The sequence below is a fragment of the Saccopteryx leptura genome, chromosome X, assembly GCF_036850995.1.
Source record: "Saccopteryx leptura isolate mSacLep1 chromosome X, mSacLep1_pri_phased_curated, whole genome shotgun sequence".
Taxonomy (NCBI): Eukaryota; Metazoa; Chordata; class Mammalia; order Chiroptera; family Emballonuridae; genus Saccopteryx; species Saccopteryx leptura.
In genome coordinates, this window is record NC_089516.1 from 45,423,806 (window position 1) to 45,446,152 (window position 22,347).

At 44.1% G+C, this 22,347-nt stretch overlaps 1 protein-coding gene and 1 pseudogene across 1 annotated transcript in view; one reads left to right on the forward strand and one right to left on the reverse strand.

The window, feature by feature from the left end:
• Positions 1-22,347, reverse strand: part of RP2 (RP2 activator of ARL3 GTPase) — a 95,718-nt gene that overhangs the window by 6,629 nt on the left and 66,742 nt on the right. The window lies entirely within an intron of this gene.
• LOC136386330 (eukaryotic translation initiation factor 4E type 2 pseudogene) lies at positions 10,478-11,209 on the forward strand (annotated as a pseudogene).

Below are 22,347 nucleotides of genomic sequence, written 5' to 3' on the forward strand. Positions count from 1 at the left end.
ACCTGTGTATGTATTAATGCTGATAAAAACAGTTTGATAATATTGACTTTCTTCTTGGAAGCCTGTCTGGGCTTGTTGATTTTCACAAGGAACAAAGTATTTCCTAATAGAACTGAAAAACAAAACACCAACCATCACTGTAATGGTCAGTTTTATGTGCAGCATGGCTAGGCTCTAGTCCCCAGTTATTCATTCAAACACTAATTTAAGTTGGGTGTTTTGCAGATGTGATTTTTTTTTTGTATTTTTCTTAAGTTGGAAACGGGGAGGCATTCAGACAGACTCCCGCATGTGCCCAACCGGGATCCACCCGGCATGCTCACCAGGGGGTGATGCTCTGACCATCTGGGGCGTTGCTCTGTTTCAACCAGAGCCATTCTAGCGCCTGAGGCAGAGGCCATAGAGCCACCCCCAGCGTCCGGGCCAACTTTGCTCCAATGGAGCCCTGGCTACGGGAGGGGAAGAGAGAGACAGAGAGGAAGGAAAGGGGGAGGGGTGGAGAAGCAGATGGGTGCTTCTCCTGTGTGTCCTGGCCGGGAATTGAACCTGGGACTCCTGCATGCCAGGCCAACGCTCTACCACTGAACCAACAGGCCAAGGCTGCAGATGTGATTTAAGTCTACAATTAGTTGACTCTAAGTATTAATATATAAAATGGTGGGCCTGGTTTAATCAGTCGAAGGTCTTAAGAGTGGAACTGAAGCTTCCTTGAAGAAAAATTTCCAACTGTGGATGGCAGCATCAGTTGTGTCTAAGAATTCCAGTCTGCCTTTCCTGATTCTCTGCTCTACAGATTTTAGATTTTGGACTTGCCTACTGAACCTCAACAATCACCGAGGCCAATTCATTGCAATAAAATTTATATATACAGGGTTGGAAAAAGTAGGTTTACAGTTATGAATACACAAAACACAGAGTTTATCCTTGTATTATTATTTATTATTGTTTATTTGTTACAACTGTTAAACTACTTTGCCCATCTCTGTGTATGTATAAATAAATAAAGATAGATAAATATTAATAGGTAGATAGATAGATAATCCTAGTGATTCTGTTTCTCTGGTAGAATCCTGAATGATACTATCACCGTCTTTATGTTTATGTATAAATCCAAAATCTATATGCGCTTAAGAAAAAAATTAAATTTCCTTAACTTTTTATTCATTCTAGATTGAAGTTTTCTAAATCTAAAATTTAGAAAGTTTTTGAGCCCAGAGTATCTTACCTTTAGAGTAAGGGTCCCCAAACTACAGCCCGCGGGCTGCATGCGGCCCCCTGAGGCCATTTATCCGGCCCCCACCGCACTTCCGGAAGGGGCATCTTTCTTTTAAAAATTTTTTTTTTATTATTCATTTTAGAGAGGAGAGGGAGAGAAAAAGGGAGGGAGAGAGAGAGAGAGGCGAGACAGAGAGAGAGAAGGGGGGAGGAGCTGGAAGCATCAATTCCCATATGTGCCTTGACCAGGCAAGCCCAGGGTTTTGAACCGGCGACCTCAGCATTTCCAGGTCGACGCTTTATCCACTGTGCCACCACAGTTCAGGCCAGGGGCACCATTTTCATTGGTGGTCAGTGAGAGGAGCATAGTTCCCATTGAAATACTGGTCAGTTTGTTGATTTAAATTTACTTGTTCTTTATTTTAAATATTGTATTTGTTCCTGTTTTGTTTTTTTTACTTTAAAATAAGATACGTGCAGTGTGCATAGGGATTTGTTCATAGTTTTTTTTTAGAGTCTGGCCCTCCAACGGTCTGAGGGACAGTGAACTGGCCCCCTGTGTAAAAAGTTTGGGGACCCCTGCTTTAGAGACTAACCATCATTTACCATATTAGAAGTAAACTGCATCATGTGTGGCTTAGGAGAAAATGGTTCCTCTTGGAACCATCATCTAAATGAGTTCTCAGAAGTTTCTGTATTCAGCTTTCTTTGTTCTTTAAAAAAAATTTTAAAAATTATTTGATTCTAGAGAGACAGGAAGGGAGGGAGCGAGGGGGTGAGAGAAATATTGATTTGTTGTTCCACTTATTTATGCATTTATTGGTTGGTTCTTTTGTTGTTGTTCATTGATTGCTTTCCCATATATGCCTGGACCAGGGGCTTTAGCCGAGCCAATGACCCCTTGCTCAAGCCAGCGACCTTGGGCTTCAAAGCCAGTGACCTTTGGGCTCAAGCCAGCAATCATGGGGTCATGGTCTATGATCCCATGCTCAAGCTGGTGAGCCCGTGCGCAGGCTAGATGACCCTATACTCAATCCAGTAACCTTGGGGTTTCTAACCTGGGTCCTCAGCATCCCAGGCCAATGCTCCATCCACTGCGCCACCGCCTGCTCAGGCATTGATTGATTTTTTTTTTGTATTTTTCTGAAGTGAGAAGCAGGGAGGTAGACAGACTGCCACATGTGCCCGACCGGAATCCACCCAGCATGCCCACCAGGAGGCGATGCTTTGCCCATCTGGGGCATTGCTTTGTTGCAACTGGAGCCATTCTAGTGCCTGAGGCAGAGGCCATGGAGCCATCCTCAGCTCCCAGGCCAACTTTTGCTCCAATGGAGCCTTGGCTGTGGGAGGGGAGAGAGAGATAGAGAGAAAGGAGAGGGGGAAGGGTGGAGAAGCAGATAGGCACTTCTCCTATGTGCCCTGGCTGGGAATCGAACCTGGGATTTCCACACGCTGGGCCGACACTCTACTGCTGAGCCAACCAGCCAGGGCCCATTGGTTGATTCTTGTATGTGCCCTGACCAGGGATCCCAGTATTAGTGTATTGGTATGACACAACACCCAACTGAGCTGCCCAGCCATAGCTATTTAGCTTTCTGTAGTTAGAAGCACTGTGACTTTATTGGAAAGAAGCCTATGAAAACTGTTGCAGGCCTTCTAGGTTCTATCCAAGCCCATTCCTAAATCCTGCATATCTTACAGTTTACAAGAACCAGTTGCTTGTTTGTTTCAATCACAACAGCAATAATTTTTGTTCCCGATGTCCTTCACAGATTTCTTGGGATTTTTTACTTTTCTGGGAGACTTTACCCAAAGGATCTTATTGCATTCTTTATTGCTCTGAGGAAACTTTTGGGTTACATATGTTCTTAAACTCCCTTCCCCCATTTGTTTATGGTATATTTTCAACTAAACAGATTGTAAGCTTCGTGTGGCAAATACTGATAATTGCTTATCTAATACTCATTCTTTTCATCTTTACCATTAGAACCTCAGTTTTCAGGGAGGCTATATGCCCAGTATGAATACTTATCTCCCCAGACTAGAAAGAAGGATGGCCATGTGATCCAGCTCTGGAAAATGAGATAAAGTAGAACTCTATTGAAGGAGGCTGTTGAGAAAGTTACTGTTTTCCTGACAAAAAGGGACTTAGCTGGCTCTTTGCCATTTACATTCTCTATTTTTTCTACATATAATGTAGTCATAATACTCAGAGGTATGAGAGCCATCCTACCAGTGTAAAGAGAAAGCTACATGTTTAGGATGTCAGATCAGGAAGATGGAAAGAGCCTTGGACCTAAGACATTGTGGAGTTGCTGTGTTGCCTAGCTGGCTACTTCAAGACTTTGTTACATGAGATCTAGCATTATTCTTGTTTTTTTTTCCCTTCTTGTTTTTATCATTATCTTTGTTCTCATTCTTCTTCTTCTCCTCCACCTTCCCCTTCCCTTCTCCTACTCTATCTTCCCTTTCTCCTCTTTCTCCTCCTCCTCCTTCATATCTTGCTAACAGTTCCCTCCACCCTCCTGCCACCCCCATTCTAGTGTTCAGCTCATAGGTTCAGTAGTCACAGGAATTCAGTAAGAGTTGCTGATTGAATAGTATTAGAATACCAGAGTCCCTTCAATCATGTTCATACTTGTTTTCATCCAACCAGTTTGCTTTGGGCAGTAGTTGGTTCCCTGAGGCCAAGAGAGGACAGGTACAGAAGTCTTGTTGTCTTTCCACAGACACCAAGTGTCATCTTGGAAAAATAAGATACAAGAAATATAATGCTTAAAGTTTTCTTTTTGATTGAGGAGGAAAAGAACTAGCACTGAGGCTAGTACTTTTACCTCCTTTATTTCACTGAATACTCAAAATAACTGCAAAACAGGCATGATTCTCATTTTACAGATGGGAAAACTAAAGGCATAACATAACTTGTGGAGATTTACACAAGTTGTATTTAGCAGAATGTAAATCAAACCCAGGTCTGATAGTTCTGAAATCCTCACTTGTTCTTTGCAACTCTAACATGGCTAATCCAAATGATAAGGGGTTAGTGGTTTACTGGAGGATATAAAATGCAGGCCAGTCCTAAAGGAAGGCAGAATTTGAAGCTTTGACGTAAGACAGTGAGAAAAGGCGGAGAGTGATCAAAGGATTCCAGGCATGGAGAAGAACATAAGCAAAGACCAATTTTCATCAATCATGCCCTTTTCAATAGTCAGGACCTCAAATGACTGCTAAAGCAGAGAATTGAGATCTTCAAACAAATAAGTATTGTTGAATTATCTCAACGTCCTTTGATAGCAACTGTGGGATATGCCAGGGTTAATTTTGTGTGAATACCTGACATGTACTTGCTGCTCAGATTTTTATGTTGTTTTTGATCTTTTTTTTTTTTTTTTTTTTTTTTTTCCTGAAGCTGGAAACGGGGAGAGACAGTCAGACAGACTCCCGCATGCGCCCTTCCGGCATCCACCTGGCACGCCCACCAGGGTCGATGCTCTGCCCACCAGGAGGCGATGCTCTGCCCCTCCGGGGCGTCGCTCTGCTGCAACCAGAGCCACTCTAGCGCCTGGGGCAGAGGCCAAGGAGCCATCCCCAGCACCTAGGCCATCTTTGCTCCAATGGAGCCTTGGCTGCGGGAGGGGAAAAGAGAGACCGAGAGGAAGGGGGGGGTGGAGAAGCAAATGGGCGCCTCTCCTATGTGCCCTGGCTGGGAATCGAACCCGGGTCCCCCGCACGCCAGGCCGACGCTCTACCGCTGAGCCAACCGGGCAGGGCCCCTGCAATGAATTTGACTGCAGATTTCTTTTCAAGGCACTGATTTCATTTCTTTTGGGTATATATTCAGAAGTGGGATGGCTGGATCATATGGTAGTTCTATTTTTAATTTTTTGAGGACCCTCCTTAGTGCTTTCCATAGTGGCTGCATCAGTTTACATCCCCACCAACAGTACACAGGGTGCTCTTTTCTCCACATTTTTGCCAACACTTACCTCTTGTCTTTTGTGTGTGTGTGTGTGTGTGTGTGTGTGTTTTTCCGAAGCTGGCAACGGGGAGAGACAGTCAGACAGACTTCCGCATGCGCCCGACCGGGATCCACCCGGCACGCCCACCAGGGGCGATGCTCTGCCCACCAGGGGGCGATGCTCTGCCCCTCCGGGGCGTCGCTCTGTTGCAACCAGAGCCACTCTAGTGCCTGGGGCAGAGGCCAAGGAGCCATCCCCAGCGCCCGGGCCATCTTTGCTTCAATGGAGCCTCACTACGGGAGGGGAAGAGAGAGACAGAGAGGAAGGAGAGGGGGAGGGGTAGAGAAGCAGATGGGTGCTTCTCCTGTGTGCCCTGGCCGGGAATCGAACCCGGGACCCCTTGCACGCCAGGCCAATGCTCTACCACTTAGCCAACCGGCCAGGGCCTACCTCTTGTCTTTTTGATAATAGCCACTCTAACAGGTGTGAGGTGATATCTTCTTGTGGTTTTGATCTGCATTTCCCTGATGATTCGTGATGACTTTCTCAAGGCACTTTAGTAAACTGGAATAATCATAAGTATTCATCTCATCTGTTTGCCATCTCTTAGTTTTTGGTTACCTGCTATTCAGTGCTTAAAACCCATTGTTTCATTCATTTTGTCAGATTTCTCTGGTTATTCTAGGTGGGAGGGTAAATCTGATCCCTATTCACCTTTGACAGAAGCAGAACCAGAATCATACGTTTTCATCCAATATAACCTCTCAATATGACTTATAAGAAATCTAGATAAAACTAAGCAATTTACTTTCTAATAACTTGAGCCCTGGCCGGTTGGCTCAGTGGTAGAGCGTCGGCCTGGCGTGCAGGGGACCCGGGTTTGATTCCCAGCCAGGGCTCATAGGAGAAGCGCCCATTTGCTTCTCCATCCCCCCCTTCCTCTCTGTCTCTCTCTTCCCCTCCCGCAGCCAAGGCTCCATTGGAGCAAAGATGGCCCGGGCGCTGGGGATGGCTCCTTGGCCTCTGCCCCAGGCGCTAGAGTTGCTCTGGTCGCGGCAGAGCGACGCCCCGGAGGGGCAGAGCATCGCCCCTGGTGGGCGTGCCGGGTGGATCCCGGTCAGGCGCATGCGGGAGTCTGTCTGACTGTCTCTCCCCGTTTCCAGCTTCAGAAAAAAAAAAAAAAGAAAAAAGAAAGTTTTCTCATTCTTCAAAACAAAGTTGCTCATCATTTGGATTACTCAAAAAGGTAATAATTTAGCTGGGGAGAGGATGAAATTATTTACAAGTTCCAAAATAGAAGGTTTCACAAGATGATAGGAGGCTGATTATAGGAGACTAATGATAGTGAAACCACCCTCAAGGACTATATACTATGAACTACAGTCATCCCTCGCCATATCTTAGTTCACTTTTTGTGGTCTCACTGTATCGCAATCTTACTGTATTGTGGATTTTTAAACTGTATATATATAATTTTGTGTTGCAGATTTTTCACTATATTGCAGGATTTTACATAGGTTTAAGAGTGTAGAAAGTGTTTAAGAGCATAGGAAGTGTTTATAAGAGTGTGGGAAAGGTTAATAACACTGTGGGAAAGGTTTATAAGAGTGTAGGGAGGGTTTAGAAAGCCTTACAAATAAATAATAAAATAAATATAAGGTTGCTACTTCGTGGATTTTCGCCTGTCACAGAGGTTTCTGGAACCTCACCTCTGCGATAGACGAGGGACCACTGTACTACTAAGTTCATTTGCCTTGCAGTGTATCAGATGTAAGGAAGGAAGCAAGCAGAGATCTTAAGTAGTGGGCCCCAAGAGGAGGCTGATGTGGTAACTATGGGACCAATGGCACACATTAGGTTGATGAGGATGGGCATAAGAAAAGAGGTTGGAAAAGAGAAACATTTCAACAACAGGGCTAGTTAAGTGCTGCCTAGTAGTTGAAAAACAAACAAAGAAAAAAAGAACCATCTAAGATGATCCCAAAGTGTCAGTGGCACATGAGATAATTGTATGTCATCCTTGGAAAGGAGGGTGTTAGAACAGAGGGCCATCAGGGAAGGAGGAATGTGATGAGTTCAGTTTAGTACATGGCAAGACCAGGAGAACTATTATGTTTAAGTGAACGTATTTGGTAGAACTGAAGCTTGAGGAATGGCAGTCAGATGAATGGCTGTGTTTAGTGGTGCTGGTTAAAGTTGTGAGAAAGGTTCATACCTAACAGAAATAACATAGGGATAAAAGCAGGGGACTCAAGACTGAACCTTGTACCATGATGACAGCTGAGGTAGAAGATGGAAAAGGAAGGGCAGAGAAAGAAAGTGATGAGCTAGCTAAAAAGACTTAAGTCTTAAAGAAGTAGGAAAGATGGTGTCTAGCATATGCCTGGCCCAAGCAGTGCTCAATGAATTCACAGACGGTGGATAACTGTATTCATTATCATAGGAACCAAGGTGGGAGAAAAGTTAAAGAACAAAGTAGTGATTATCAGTGAAAAATGCTGCAGGGAACAAAGTGTGATAAAAAAAAACAAACCCCAACAACAACGGATCTTACAAGAAACTAGAGATGCTCTTCTCTGAAGTATAAGTGGTATTAACACTGATAGCATTCTTATGAGGTAGAGGAAGAGTAATGTACATGAACAGCAATAAAAGATGTGCCACTGGCTTGATAGTTACTTGGTTCCAATACATACCAAGTAGGTATTCTTCCTCAACTCCCTCAGTCACTCAGGAAACATCTTGTACTCTAGACCCCAGGTTCAGTCTATGGTATCCAGCCAAAGGTGGTCTCTTTCCAGCCATCTCTGAGCATTAACTTCTTTTGCTTTCCCTGAATTCCACCCCATGTAGAAAAAAAATCACCAATGAGTCTTTGAAAAAGTATTCTCATGATATTTTTCTATTTGTTTGTAGTCTTTGTCTTTCTTTAAAAACTCTCTTTACCATTTTCTTTCTGCTTCTTTAACCCCAATTTTTATTTAAAAACAGATACTGCCTGACCAGGAGGTGGCACAGTGGATAGAACGTCGAACTGGGATGCAGAAGACCCAGGTTTGAGACCCTGAAGTCGCCAGCTTAAGCCCAGCTCATCTGGTTCGAGCAAAAGCTCACCAGCTTGAGCCCAAGGTCGCTGGCTTGAGCAAGGGGTTACTCGGTCTGCTGAAGGCCCACAGTCAAGGCACATATGAGAAAGCAATCAATGAACTACTAAGGTGCCACAACGAAAAACTGATGATTGATGCTTCTCATCTCTCTGCATTCCTGTCTCTCTGTCCCTATCTATCCTTCTCTCTGTCTCTAAATAAATAAATAAATAAAATCTTAAAAAAAAGTTTAAAAAAATAAATAAAATAAAAACAGATACTATACTTAGAAAGTTAAGAAATCAAAACCATAAAAAGGTATACATTTAGAAGTCCTATTCCCGCCTGACCTGTGGTGGCGTAGTGGGTGCTGAGGTCACTGGTATGAGACCCTGGGCTTACCTGGTCAAGGCACATATGAGAGTTGGTGCTTTCTGCTTCTCTCTTAAAAAAAAAAAAAGAATGAACTAGAAGTCCTATTCCCACTTCTGACCCTATGCCCCCATTTCCTCTTGCCACCTATGGGTAACTTTTATTGGTTTCTTAATTGTTCTTTCAGTGGTCCTTTATGCAAAATTAAGCATGTATACACACATTTATTATCTCCGCTTTTCTTGTACGTAAGATAACACAGTGGGTACACTGTTCTAGACCTTGGTTTTGTAACGCCAAAGTAACATTTCTCCTTATCAGTACATAGAAATAGATCTTTGGGTTTTTTTGTTTTTACTTCATGCTATCTATATGTTTCTCTTCCCATCTTTGATCTCTCCACCCCCACCACCTTTAATGCTTTGTAGTTATCTTGTTTAGCATTTATAACTGTGTAGAGGGCTATATGTATTCTGAAAAATACCCACAATGAATTTTGATATACCCCTCCCTCTGCAATAGTGGTTAAGAGGTAGACATCAGTTTAAACCAAGCTCTACCACTTACTTGCTGTGGTAGTACCAGTCTTTAGGTGAAAGGAATCTTAGGATTTCTCTTCTCCTCCATCCCCACTTCTACCTTTCATAAGGAGTGCTGATTTGGATTGGGAAGATTCCAGGGCGGTAGGTTGAACCACAATCACAGTTGGTGGCACTTTCAGAGTAGTCTTTAAAGAGGTAAGTGATTCTTACAGGTTGTCTCTATCGTTTGTTAGTGCCTTTTTACTCACCTTGCCTTTGCAGCAGCCACATTCTAGGGGAAGAGGCTCTCAGGCATCAAGACAAATGGTATTTCTTTCCCTTTAGCACCTCTAGGTAGGGGGCTCTGTCACATCAGCTAAGAAAGAGCCACAGCTAGAATGTGGGCTTTGGGGGCCTCAGGCCTATCTAGCTTAGCAAAATTGCTGTGAGCCAGCCTGTCTTCTTGTGGTGGCACACTGGAGTTTGGAGCCAACGCCCCTGCTAATATAAGTCACTTTGCTTTGTTTTATACTCCAGCATAGATTTCCCTAGGAGACCTCCTGGAACCAAGTAATTGGGGCAGGATTCAGGTTCTGCTTTATCTTGGCTAACTATATCTGCAACCATATTGATCTCATCCTTGAGAGACTCACATTTAACAATTTCAAACATGTGATCCTCAAGAATTGAAATACTAAATCTGTTTCAATTTTTTCATCTGGCAAAATAGGATCAATGATACAGTCTTTATACAGTTGATGTGAAGGTTAAAGGGCTTAAGCATGGAAGTATTTAACACAGTGCCTCACTGTTATAGCAGTGCCCAATAAACTGTTGCTGTTATTTTTACTATTGTTGTTGCTGAGCAATATAGTGTATTTTGGAGTTAAAACTGCTCTTTCTATCCTTGAATCCAGACTCTTCACTTAGCATTTTTGACCATAGGCAAATTAGCTAAACTCTGTAAGCTTCAATTTCCTCAATCATAAAAACAGGTAAAATAGTAGGTACCTCTCTCTTAGGACTGCTGAGAGGATCAAATGAGATTGTATATATAAAGTGCTTAACATATACTTGAGATATAAGTAGCTCCTTAAATGAAATTTTATATATAAAGTGCTTAACACAGAGCCTCACATATAATAAGTAGCTGCTCTATCTAGAAGCACTTAGAAACCCAAACCCAACAACACTTCAATAGTTTCTGCCACTTCAAATGAGTTGGGAGGTACCTCTTCTGAGGGGTGGGGAAACAGTGGAACGTTTTCCCATAAAATGTACTCATTTAAAATTTAGCAGGGTTGGCAGCAGCAACAGCGAGAAGATGAACCAGTTCAATGCACTTAAAGATTATGACAGTGGAGAGCATGATCAGAATGAAGAAAATAGCACACAGAAAGATGGGGAGAAGGGAAAAACGGAACAAGACAAATCTAAGAGCAGCAGCAAGAAGGTTGTTGTCCCTGGATCAGCAGAGCATCCCCTGCAGTACAACTACACTTTCTGGTACTCCAGGAGAACCCCTGACCAACCCATCAGCTCACAGAGCGATGAACAGAATATCAAACAGATTGGCACCTTTGCCTCTGTGGAGCAATTCTGGAGTTTTTACAGCCATATGATAAGTCCTGGGGACCTGACCGGCCATGACAACTTCCATCTCTTCAAAGAAGGAATTAAACCCACGTGGAAGGATGAGGCAAATAAAAATGGTGGCAAGTGGATTATTCGACTGCGGAAGGGCTTAACATCCCGTTGCTTGGAGAATCTCATCTTGGCTATGTTGGGGTAACAGTTCACGGTTGGGGAAGACATCTGTGGGGCTGTGGTCTCTATCTGGTTTCAGTAGGACATTATTTCAATATGGAATAAGACTGCCAGTGACCAAGAAATCACTGCTCAAATCTGTGATACCTTTCAGCAAGTACTTAACCTACCTCCCAACACCATTATGGAATATAAAACCCACAACCACTGCATCAAAATGCTAGGCAGGCCAGGCCCCAAAGACTCCTTTTTTTAAAACCTTTGGAAGCCACAGTTGAATATGCCATGACCCTCTCCCTCTCATGATGGCACCATCATTGGAGTCTCTTGTTCTGTTGGCATGCTACCTGGAAGATCATTGAGGGATTGGAAGAGCATTTTGATAACAGGTAGCAGCTAGAACAACAGCTGAGTTCACTTAATAAATGGTGCTGAACTTAAAAAAAAATTAATAGGGTAGATGAAGAATAAAATATAGACCTCAGCAAATCAAATACAAAAACATATTAAAAAAATAATTCGCCTGACCAGGCAGTGGCGCAGTGGATAGAGCGTCGGACTAGGATGCAGAAGACCCAGGTTCGAGACCCCGAGGTCGCCAGCTTGAGCAAGGGCTCATCTGGTTTGAGCAAAAGCTCACCAGATTGAGCCCAGCGTCCCTGGCTCGAGCAAGGGGTTACTCTGTCTGCTGAAGGCCCGCGGTCAAGGCACATAAAAAAATAATAATAATTTATCATGATCAAGTGGGATTCATCCCAGAATCACAAGGATGGTTCAACATATGTAAAACGGTTGATGTAATACCCCATATCAACAAAACAAAGAACAAAAACCATACAATCCTATCAATACATGCAGAAAAGGCATTTGATAAAATGCAACACCATTTTATGTTTAAAACACTCAACAAAATGGGTATAGAAGGAATATATCTCAAGATAATAAAGACCATTTATGATAAACCATAAGCTAACATCATATTAAATAGCATAAAACTGAAGACTTTTTCCCCTAAAATCAGGAACAAGACAAGGTTGTCCACTCTCTCCACTCTTATTCAATGTAGTGCTGGAAGTTCTAGCCAGAGCAATCAGACAAGATAAAGAAATAAAAGGCATTCATATTGGGAAAGAAGAAATAAAGGTTTCACTTTTTGCAGATGATATGATCCTATACATCGAAAACTCCAAAGACTCCACAAAAAGACTATTAGAAACAATAAACCAATACAGTAAGGTCGCAGGATACAAAATTAATATACAAAAGTCTATTGCCTTCCTATATGCCAACAATGAAACATCAGAAAATGAACTAAAAAAAAATAATCCCCTTGCCCTGGCTGGTTGGTTCAGTGGTAGAGTCCGGGTTTGATTCTTGGCCAGAGTACACAGGAGAAGCGCCCATCTGCTTCTCTACTCCTCCCCCTCTCCTTCCTCTCTGTCTCTCTCTTCCCCTCCCGCAGCCAAGGCTCCAAAGTTTGCCCAGGCGCTGAGGATGGCTCTGTGGCCTCTGCCTCAGGCGCTAGAATGGCTCTGGTTGCAATAGAGTGACGCCCCAGATGGACAGAGCATCGCCCCCTGGTGGGCGTGCCGGGTGGATCCCGGTCGGGCGCATGTGGGAGTCTGACTGCCTCCCCATTTCCAACTTCAGAAAAATACCAAAAATAAATAAATAAATAAATAAATAAATAAATAAATAAATAAATAAAAAGATTTAAAAAAGAAAGAGACAAAAAAAAAAAAAATAATAGGCCTCAAATGCTGCCTATCTATTGCCATAGAGTTTGGTCATTTAGTTTGTTTTACAAGTAAATGTCAACATTAAATGATTCATAATACTATATACTTGAATAAAGATGTGTAAAGAAGGTTAGCATTTTTGTAATTTCTAGAAGCTGAGCCTAGGTTCAAGTCAGAAATGTCTGACTCTTAAAACCTAAGAATGACATTTATGCACGTGTTTTTTTCTTTTCTTTTGTTTCTCTATGTATCTTTCTTTTGTGTTTTTTATGTTACCTTTAAAACAGTAATGTCAAGGGAGTGATCATATGCCACCTGAGTCCTGGGTTTGTTTGTTTTTGTTTTTTTTTTTTTGTATTTTTCTGAAGCTGGAAACGGGGAGAGACAGTCAGACAGACTCCCGCATGTGCCCGACCGGGATCCACCTGGCACGCCCACCAGGGGCAACGCTCTGCCCACCAGGGGGCGATGCTCTGCCCCTCCGGGGCGTGGCTCTGCCGTGACCAGAGCCACTCTAGCGCCTGGGGCAGAGGCCAAGGAGCCATCACCAGCGCCCGGGCCATCTTTGCTCCAATGGAGCCTCGGCTGCGGGAGGGGAAGAGAGAGACAGAGAGGAAGGAAGGGGGTGCTGGAGAAGCAAATGGGCGCTTCTCCTATGTGCCCTGGCCGGGAATCGAACCCAGGTCCCTCGCACGCCAGGCCGACGCTCTACCGCTGAGCCAACCGGCCAGGGCCTGAGTCCTGGTTTAGTGCTACCATTATTAATTACTATTTAGAAGGCAAAGAATTACCTTCTAAAGAAGAAATTACAGCCTGACCAGGCAGTGGCACAGTGGATACAGCATTGGCCTGGGATGCAGAGGACCCAGATTTGAAATCCTGAGGTCAACATCTTGAGTACAGGCTTACCAGCTTGAGTGTGGGGTCACTGGTTTGAGTGAGAGATTATAGATATGACCCCACGGTCGCTGGCTTGAACAAGGGGTCACTGGCTCAGCTGGAGCTCCACTGGTCATGTAACATATGAGAAAGCAATCAATGAACAACTAAGGTGTCACAATGAAGAACTGATGCTTTTCATCTTTTCTCCCTTCCTGTCTGTTCCTATCTGTCCCCCTCTCTGTCTCTCTCGCTAAAAAAAGAAGAAATTACAATTAAGTCTAACATGAAGACAACAATATATTTATACTGTGGAAACTGAAAGAAAAACCATTTAAAATAAAGGGTAGAGTGTGCATTTATTTATTTATTTTTTTTTATTTTATTTTCTCATTTTTATTGATTTTAAAGAGAGAGGAAAGGACAGAAGGAAAGAGACAGCAACACCAATCTGCTCCTGTATGTGCTCTGACCAGGGATCAAACCCACAACCTTTGGGTTTCAGGAAGATGCTCTAACCAACTAAGCTATTCAGTCAAGGGCTAGGTGTGCATTTAGAATTTTACTTTCAAATTTTAGATTTACAATTCAGTCTATTTTTTCCTTCAAGTTACACAAAGATGATACAATTGATGTCTGGAGTATTAGAAGTTGAAAGAAATAAACATACTAATTCCAGGAGATATATTAAATTTGCATTCAATTAGGCCCTGGCTGGGTTGCTAAGTAGATAAAAGCACTGTCCCAGCGTGCTGTGGTCACAGGCTTGATCCCCGTTTAGGGCATGTATGAGAAGCAACCAATGTGTGCACAACTAAGTGGAACAAGTTGCTGCTCCCCCCCATCAAATGAATAGAAAAATTAAAATATATTTTGTATTCAATTAGAAAATACTGAAAATATGGAATGCTGTAACAAGATAATCTCAGAAAAATGCATTGTAATTTCACTACCTGGGCCAACACATTTTAATACATGGTATGTTTCCTTCTGATCTTTTTAAATGACTTTTTGAGGCATAATATATATCATAAAATTCATCCACTCAAAGTGTGTAATTCAATGACTTAGTGAATTTATAGACTTGTGTATATAACCATCACCAGAACCCACTTTTACAACAGTTCTTTTTTGAGAAAAAATGGACGTAAAATAAACTTCACATAATTAAAGTGTATATTTGATAAGTTTGACACACACCGTACTTTTCACTCCGTAAGACGCACCTGACCATAAGACACACCTAGGGTTTTAAGGAAGAAAATAAGAAAAAATATATTCTGAACCAAATGGTGTTAAAATATTTAATAAAATACTGTATTTTTTACTCCATAAGATGCACAGGCATTTCCCCCTTCACTTTTGGGGGGAGAAAAGTGCGTTTTATGGAGCAAAAAATACGGTATATATACCCATGAAACTTTCATCACAGTCAAGACTGCACATATCTAACGCCACTAAAGGCTTCTTTGAGATCTCTGTCATCTCTCCCTTCTGTTGGCCCCCTCCCACTCCCAGATAACCATGTCCTTATTCTAGGAAAGAACTAAAAGTCACTGTCATATTACTCCCAAATTTGGAGCAACACTGAAATGAACACTTGCCTGGACAATCCCACACATACTGATGATGGCCAAGCTCACCCATAAACACTAGAAGTGGGAAGATATCAAGTGATAAATAGTAAAGATAAGCAAGGAAAAACAATTCATAGACACAAACAGCAGTATGGTGATTACCAGAAGGAAAGGTGGCAGAGGGATGAAGCAGGTAAAGGGGAGATAAATGGTGATAGAAGGAAACTTGACTTGGGGTCAATACAATGATGTATTATAGAATTGTACACCTAAAACCTATATAATTTTATTAACCATGTTACCTCAATAAATTCAATAAAAATTGAATGGCTGGTTCGTTCAGTGGATAGAACATTGGCCCAGTGTGTGGAAGTCTTGATTTCTATCTCTGGTCAGGGCACACATGAGAAGGGACCATCTGCTTCTCTTCCCCTCTCTCAGCCAGTGGCTCAGTTGGTTCAAGCGTGGGCCCCGAGCACTGAGGATAGCTCAGTTGGTCTGAGCATCAGCCTCAGGTGCTGAGGATAGGTTGGATGGTCCAAGCATTGCCTTCAGGCACTGAGGATAACTGGTTTGATTTGAGCATGGGCCCCAGATGGGGGTTGCTGGGTGGGTCCCAGTCAAGACACATGCAAAAGTCTGTCTCTCTACCCACCTACCACTTAGAAAAATATTTTTATTTATTGATCTTATGGGGGGGGCAAGAAGTATCATAGTTGCTTCACTTTAGTTATTCATTTATTGCTTGTCATATGTGCCTGGACTGGGCAAGCCCAGGGTTTCAAACTGTTGACCTCAGCTTTCCAGGTTGATGCTTTACACACTGTCAAAACAGGCCTGGTGTAATGCTGGTGGCTGAGGCCAGGCTGGTTCACATTGTATTTGGGCAGATGGTAGAGGAACTGCAGAGTTGGAAAGCATTGGGCCATTCCCATGTATTAGATTCACACAACAGTGGGTGAGCAAACAGGCAAGGGAAAACTGCAGGAAAACTGCTTCTCATAGAGGTGGGCAAGTGATCAGGAAAACGGCCCCTTGCAGTGGCAGGCAAGCAATATACACCAAGGGAAAGGACTCACGGCCTTACATAGGCTATACACATGTGACTCTGCCATGTGCTCACACACTATTCATGGAAAGTGCAAATAAGCAAGCCCAACACAGCTTTTCCCCCTACATTTCACCTGTTTAGGGTTGCTTGCCTCAGAATCAAATCAACAGGTATCTTCTGCAATGGTCCCTGTGTGAGGAATGAGGTACATTACAGAAAAAAGGCTACAGCAAAAGCACAAGCTATACCAAAAATAACAGTAAATACAAAGGTACCCTTCACAGTGACATCTCCCTGAGCACTCAAGGGATTACATACACACTTGCATCTTAGGTGGCCAGGTGCCATTTGCCCAGGGAGTTAACTAGAGGCCACCTTTAGGCCCCTATCCCATGGTGTCAACAAGGCTACTCATTGTAGTTGGGGAGCTTGTATAGTTCAGGGCCATGTCCATTGAAGGAAGTGTCACTGGTGTGTCTCTACAACTGGATGGGAGCAGCTGTGTAGTGCAGGAGGGCCTCCACATGTGCTGGCCCCCCTCATCAGGGTCTCATCACACTTCACAAGCAGTGTTTCCATTCAGTAAGGGAGCTAGTGCCTCCCTCTTGTCACAGTCCCTGCTTCAAGAGTCCATTATACTGTTTAATGATCAGTCCACAATAATGCAGCTGTCTGTACAAATCATCAAAGATAAAGGTTCATTACAGGCAACTAGCCATACAGCTCTGTCCATTAACACAAGCCCCATCCAAATCCCTCAGCAAGCTCATAGGGCCTGGTGGAGTCAAACACATTCAAGGCCTGTGCTGCCTTGACAGTTCTCTTCACTGATGCAAAAGCACCTATCATCTTCTAAGGCCAACACCTAGTGCACAGTAGAAGGGGACCAGTGGATTGCCAATTTTATATGGGGTCTCTGGCCCTCGCCCATTCCCATTAGACAGATCCCTTGGCTCTCCCCCTATTCAAACTGGAACAATGGGTCTTGGGGATCCTCCTCTCCTTCAGCGGTCTCCAACAAGAAATTTTGCAGCTGTACAACATGAGTACCAGCCATTTTCTTGGCAGCTGCTAGGGCTGCCCACTTCTCCTGCTTTTTCAGTGGCTGGAACCTCTGTTCCAGTTTTAGCTGTCACCAAAGCTCTAAAAGGACTCTATTAGACCTGCTACACAATTTCTCTTTATCTGCCCCATCCACAATCAAATCTACCCACATCTGTGTTTGGATAACCTTTACAGGCCCATTTCTCGTTAGAGTGGGGGGCAGCAAGGACAGCAGCCCACACATCTTTATGATGCCATGCTGCTTCCACCTCCCCCAGATCTGCCACTATCTGTTTAATAGCGTTGATGGGTTGACCCACATAGGGGTTCAAGGTAGCCACCAATGACCAAAAAAGGGCTGACGGGGCATTACGGAGAATAAGGTCCCTCATCCCTGTTGTAAATACTTCATCTGGCCCACAGGATCTCAGGTTGAAAGCAGCATTCCTCATAACTAGTTCCCGGAGGACCTGCTGCAACTCAGTATGACTGCCACTGACACACTGCCATGGCAAGTCCCCAGCATTCTGCCAGACTGTCCGAATGGCAGCCATCACTCATTCTAATAGGGTATGGTTTCCTGGGTTATCATGACAGTTCTAAAGATGCTGCCTCAAGGAGGAATGTGTGGTAATGGCAGCTAAATTCTCCATCTCTGCTCCAGAGAGCATGATGCCATCCACCCCTAAGCCCTATAAACCTCAGCAACCAAGCTGTCAGGGGCTCATTGGGTTTCTGCCCGAATTTCACCCCAAACTTCATCAATTCTTTCTAGGTATAGGGCTGGAACACAAAGTGCTCCACTACTTGCAGAGGGGGTAGTGTCTACCCTGAGGTACTTTTGGCTGCTGGGTTTTTACCTTCTGGGTAACCACTGGCTGGGCTCTGAGTGTGCTGACAGCAGTTTCAGCCCAAACCTCCTCCTCCTCAGAGGATTTGGAAATGCCTGCTACCGCTGACTCAGCCACTCCGCCAGCACAAATGTAGCTCCTTTAGTGAACATTTCTGCTCTTGCAGCTGCTGACTCTTAGCCTGAAGCTGAAACTGGAGCTCTTGAACCCATAGTTCTTTCTCTTAACAACTGCCACTGCCAGTGTTCAGCTTCTAGTGCGGACTGAAACTCAAAATCACGATTCCTTCTCCATCAATCATTCCACTCAAGCCATCGTTTTTGAGCCTGCAGCTCACACTGGAGTTCTCAAACTTGCAGCTCTGGCAGTGCTTTTGTTTTCTGTTCACAGGGCTGTAAAAAAACACACAGCTTACAGCCCCCAACAGGGTGGCCACAGGGAACCACATGCTCAAGAATGGCCACCCCTCTATTCCACCCTTCAAGGATGTTAGCAGCTCCATACTGATTTGATCCAAATCCAGCTCACAGGGTCAGATGTAATGCCAGTGGCCAAGGCCAGGAAGGTTCACATTGGATATATGCAGACAGTAGAGGAACTGTGAAGCCAGAAAGCATTGGGCTATTCCCATTTATTAGATTCTGGCAACAGTGCGAAACAAACAGGCAGGGGAAAACCTCTTCTCAAGGCAGCAGGTGAACGAACAGCAAAATGGTCCCTCACAGTGGTGGAAAGCAATCCGCACCTCACGGTGGCAGGTCAGTGATCTGAGAGAATTACCCAAGGGAGAGTACCTGTAGTCTTACATAGGTTTACACACATGTGGCTCTGTCATGTGGTCATGCACTATCATTGAAAGTGCAAACGAGCAAGCCTAATATAGCTGTTTTACCAATAGTCTAAAAGGTTTTATCAATGAGCCTAACAAACTGACCTACCTTTGACAAATGAAAGTACATCAATCGCCCCTGGCTGGTTGGTTCAGTGGTAGAGTGTTGACCCAGTGTGTGGAAATCCTGGGTTTCTTTCTTTTTTTTTTTTTTTTTTTTCATTTTTCCGAAGCTGGAAACGGGGAGGCAGTCAGACAGACTCCCGCATGCACCCGACTGGGATCCACCCGGTATGCCCACCAGGGAGTGATGTTCTGTCCCTCTGGGGCGTCGCTCTGTTGCATCCAGAGCCATTCTAGCACCTGAGGCAGAGGCCACAGAGCCATCCCCAGCTCCCGGGCCATCTTTGCTCCAATGGAGCCTCGGCTGTGGGAGGGGAAGAGAGAGACAGAGAGGAAGGAGAGGGGGAGGGGTGGAGAAGCAGATGGGCACTTCTCCTGTGTGCCCTGGCCAGGAATCGAACACGGGACTCCTGCACGCCAGGCCGATGCTCTACCGCTGAGCCAACCAGCCAGGGCCAAAATCCTGGGTTTGATTCCCAGTCAGCGCTCACAGGAGAAGTGACCATCTGCTTCTGCTCCCCTTCCCCTCCTCTTTCTTCTCCTCCCATAGCCATGGCTCAATCGGTTCAAGTGCATTGGGCCTGGGTGCTGAGGATGGCACTGTAGAGCCTCTACCTCAGGCACTAAAAGTAGCTTGGTTGCGAGCACGTCCCCAGATGGGGGTTGCTGGGTGGATCTTGGTCAGGGTGCATGCAGGAGTCTGTCTTTTTATCTCCCTTCCTCTCACTAAAAAAAAAAAAAGTACATCAATCAATAAAAAATGAGCACTTAAGCTTTAAGAGTTTATACTTGTTTTCTACTATTCAGTTGCCTATTTGTAGATGGTGTATAGCTTCATGGCTGAATTACTTCAAAAGAACACCATGCTACCTGACCTGTGGTGGTGCATAAAGAGTCAACCTAGAATGCGGAGGTTGCCAGTCCGAAACCCTGGGCCTGCCCGGTTAAGGCACATACAAGCAACTGCTGGCCCTGGCTGGTTGGCTCAGCAGTAGAGCATCAGCCCAGCATGGTAATGTCCTGGGTTCGATTCCTGGTCAGGGCACACAGGAGAAGCAACCATCTGCTTCTCCACCCTTCTCCCTCCTCTCTCTTCCCCTCCTACAGTCAGGGCTTGATTGATTTGAATGCACTAACTCCAGGTGCTGAGGATGGCTCCATTGATCCTCTGCCTCTGGCACTAAAAATAGCAACCATGGCCCTGGATAGGCAGAGCATTGGCTCCAGGTGGGGGTTGCCAGGTAGATCCTGGTTGGGGAGCATGTGGGAGTCTGTCTCTCTATCTCCCCTCCTATTACTTGGAAATGAAGGGGGAAAAAAAAGCTACTACTACAAGTTGATGCTTCCCATTCCCCCTTCCTCTTTCTAAAACCAATAAATAAAATATTTTCTAAAAAGAATACCATACTCACTTTAACTCAGCACAATAATATTTAACATTCATAAAGTACTTTCACCTTCAAGGCAATCTACAAACATCAGTTAATTACTAGTCACATCACTTGCAAGTGACTTTTCATTAGTTCCATTACAAATGGACCAGATTAAACTGAAATGGGCAAGGCAGGCTCAGATAGAGGATGAGAGCAGAGGTAAGAATGCCAGGGCTCTTTGCTATCTGTTGTGTTCCTGTTCCCTCACCATCTATTTATAGGTGAGAACCCACCCTCACTAGGAAAACACCAAAGCACTAGAAAAGGAAACTTATTTCTGAACATGTTGCTGGAGTTTGCCACTAAAAGCCAAGATGTCAGAGGAGAGATGAAGTATAAAGGCTTCTTGTCTTCCTACCTGACTAACTGCTACCTCCTCCAACACTATACAGGCATACCTCTTTATTGTGCTTCATTTTATAGCACTTCACAGGTGTTGTGTTTTTTACAAAATGGAAGCAAGAGCCTCCACCAGCAAAGAGATTATGGCTCATTTTATTGTGATACTTTGTTACAGTGATGTGGAACCTAACCGGCAATATCCTCCAGGTGTGCCTGTATTTACCAAAAAAGAAAACCAAGTCAACAGTGAATGGCTCCATTTTCACAAAAAAGGTTTCCATTACTAAAATTCAAATGAAGTTTGGCTCTTTCGGTGTTATGCTTTAATTTTTATTTTTTTATGTGTGACAGAGACAGAGAGAGACACAGATAGTGACAGACAGGAAGGGAGAGAGATGAGAAGCATCATTTCTTCATTGTGGCATCTTAGTTGTTCATTGATTGCTTTCTCATATGTACTTTGACCAGGGGGCTACAGCAGACCCAGTGATCCCTTGCTCAAGCCAACGACCTTGGGCTCAAGCTGGAGAGCCTTGCTCAAACCAGATGAGCCTGCACTCAAGCTGACGACTTCGGGTTTTTTGAACCTGGGTCCTCTGTGTCCCAGTCCGATGCTCTATCCACTGTGCCACCACTTGGTCAGGCCCAGTGTTATACTTTTAAAGTATAAAGTATTTTATAGAACAGACTTTGAAGGAATAATAACACCCTAATTACAGTATCTTCTCTTCCTATAGAGAACAGTTAAATGTACCCCCTTTTAATGAGAAAGGTAACTTTTAATCTCAGCACAGCAAGAATTATCCAATCTTGTGCATTTCCCCCCAAAATGTCTAAATGTACATGTAGTAGCTTTAGACATAGACATAATGATAATATTATTTTAAAACCAACCAATCTGCAGATCCAAAACAGTGGCAGAGTAGGTATAAAGGTACACCCAACTCCTTCCGGTATCAAACTGGAATTACAGTTATAGAAGAATCATCCTGAACAACCCATTAAAGACTAGCTGAAGAGAACCCTGATAACCAATGATTTACAGAAGAAGCAACGCTGAGATTGGTAGGAAGGGCGGAGAAGCAAAAAAGGTGTGACCCGGTTCCCATTAGCGGCAGCTGAGGTTCCTGAGGGATATCTGAGTTGCAAAGGTTCCCCCTAAGGAGTGTGGGATCTTAACCCTATACCACGATCCCCAGCCCAGAGCAGCAGAGCTGGGAAGAGGAACTCCCATAACATTTGGCTGTGAAAAGCAATGGGGTCTCTGTCCACCAGGGAAAGGCAGGAGTCTGCAGAGATGAAGGAACCCTCTTAAAGGGCCAATCATGAGCAAATTAATTGGTTAGGGGCCCAGGTGCAGAAGAAAATATTGGGCCCCTTACATTAGAAAAAAGTGTCAAGTTGGGGTTTTGTGGAGCCCTTTGGAAGTTGGGCCCCAGGGTGCGCACCGTGTGCCCGCCGTTAAATCTGCCTCTGGGGCCAATGCACAAAATTTCTTTCAAAGCCACTCACCCTGGGCTCCAGCAGAGGAATGGCAGAACTGAACAAAGTTGCATGAG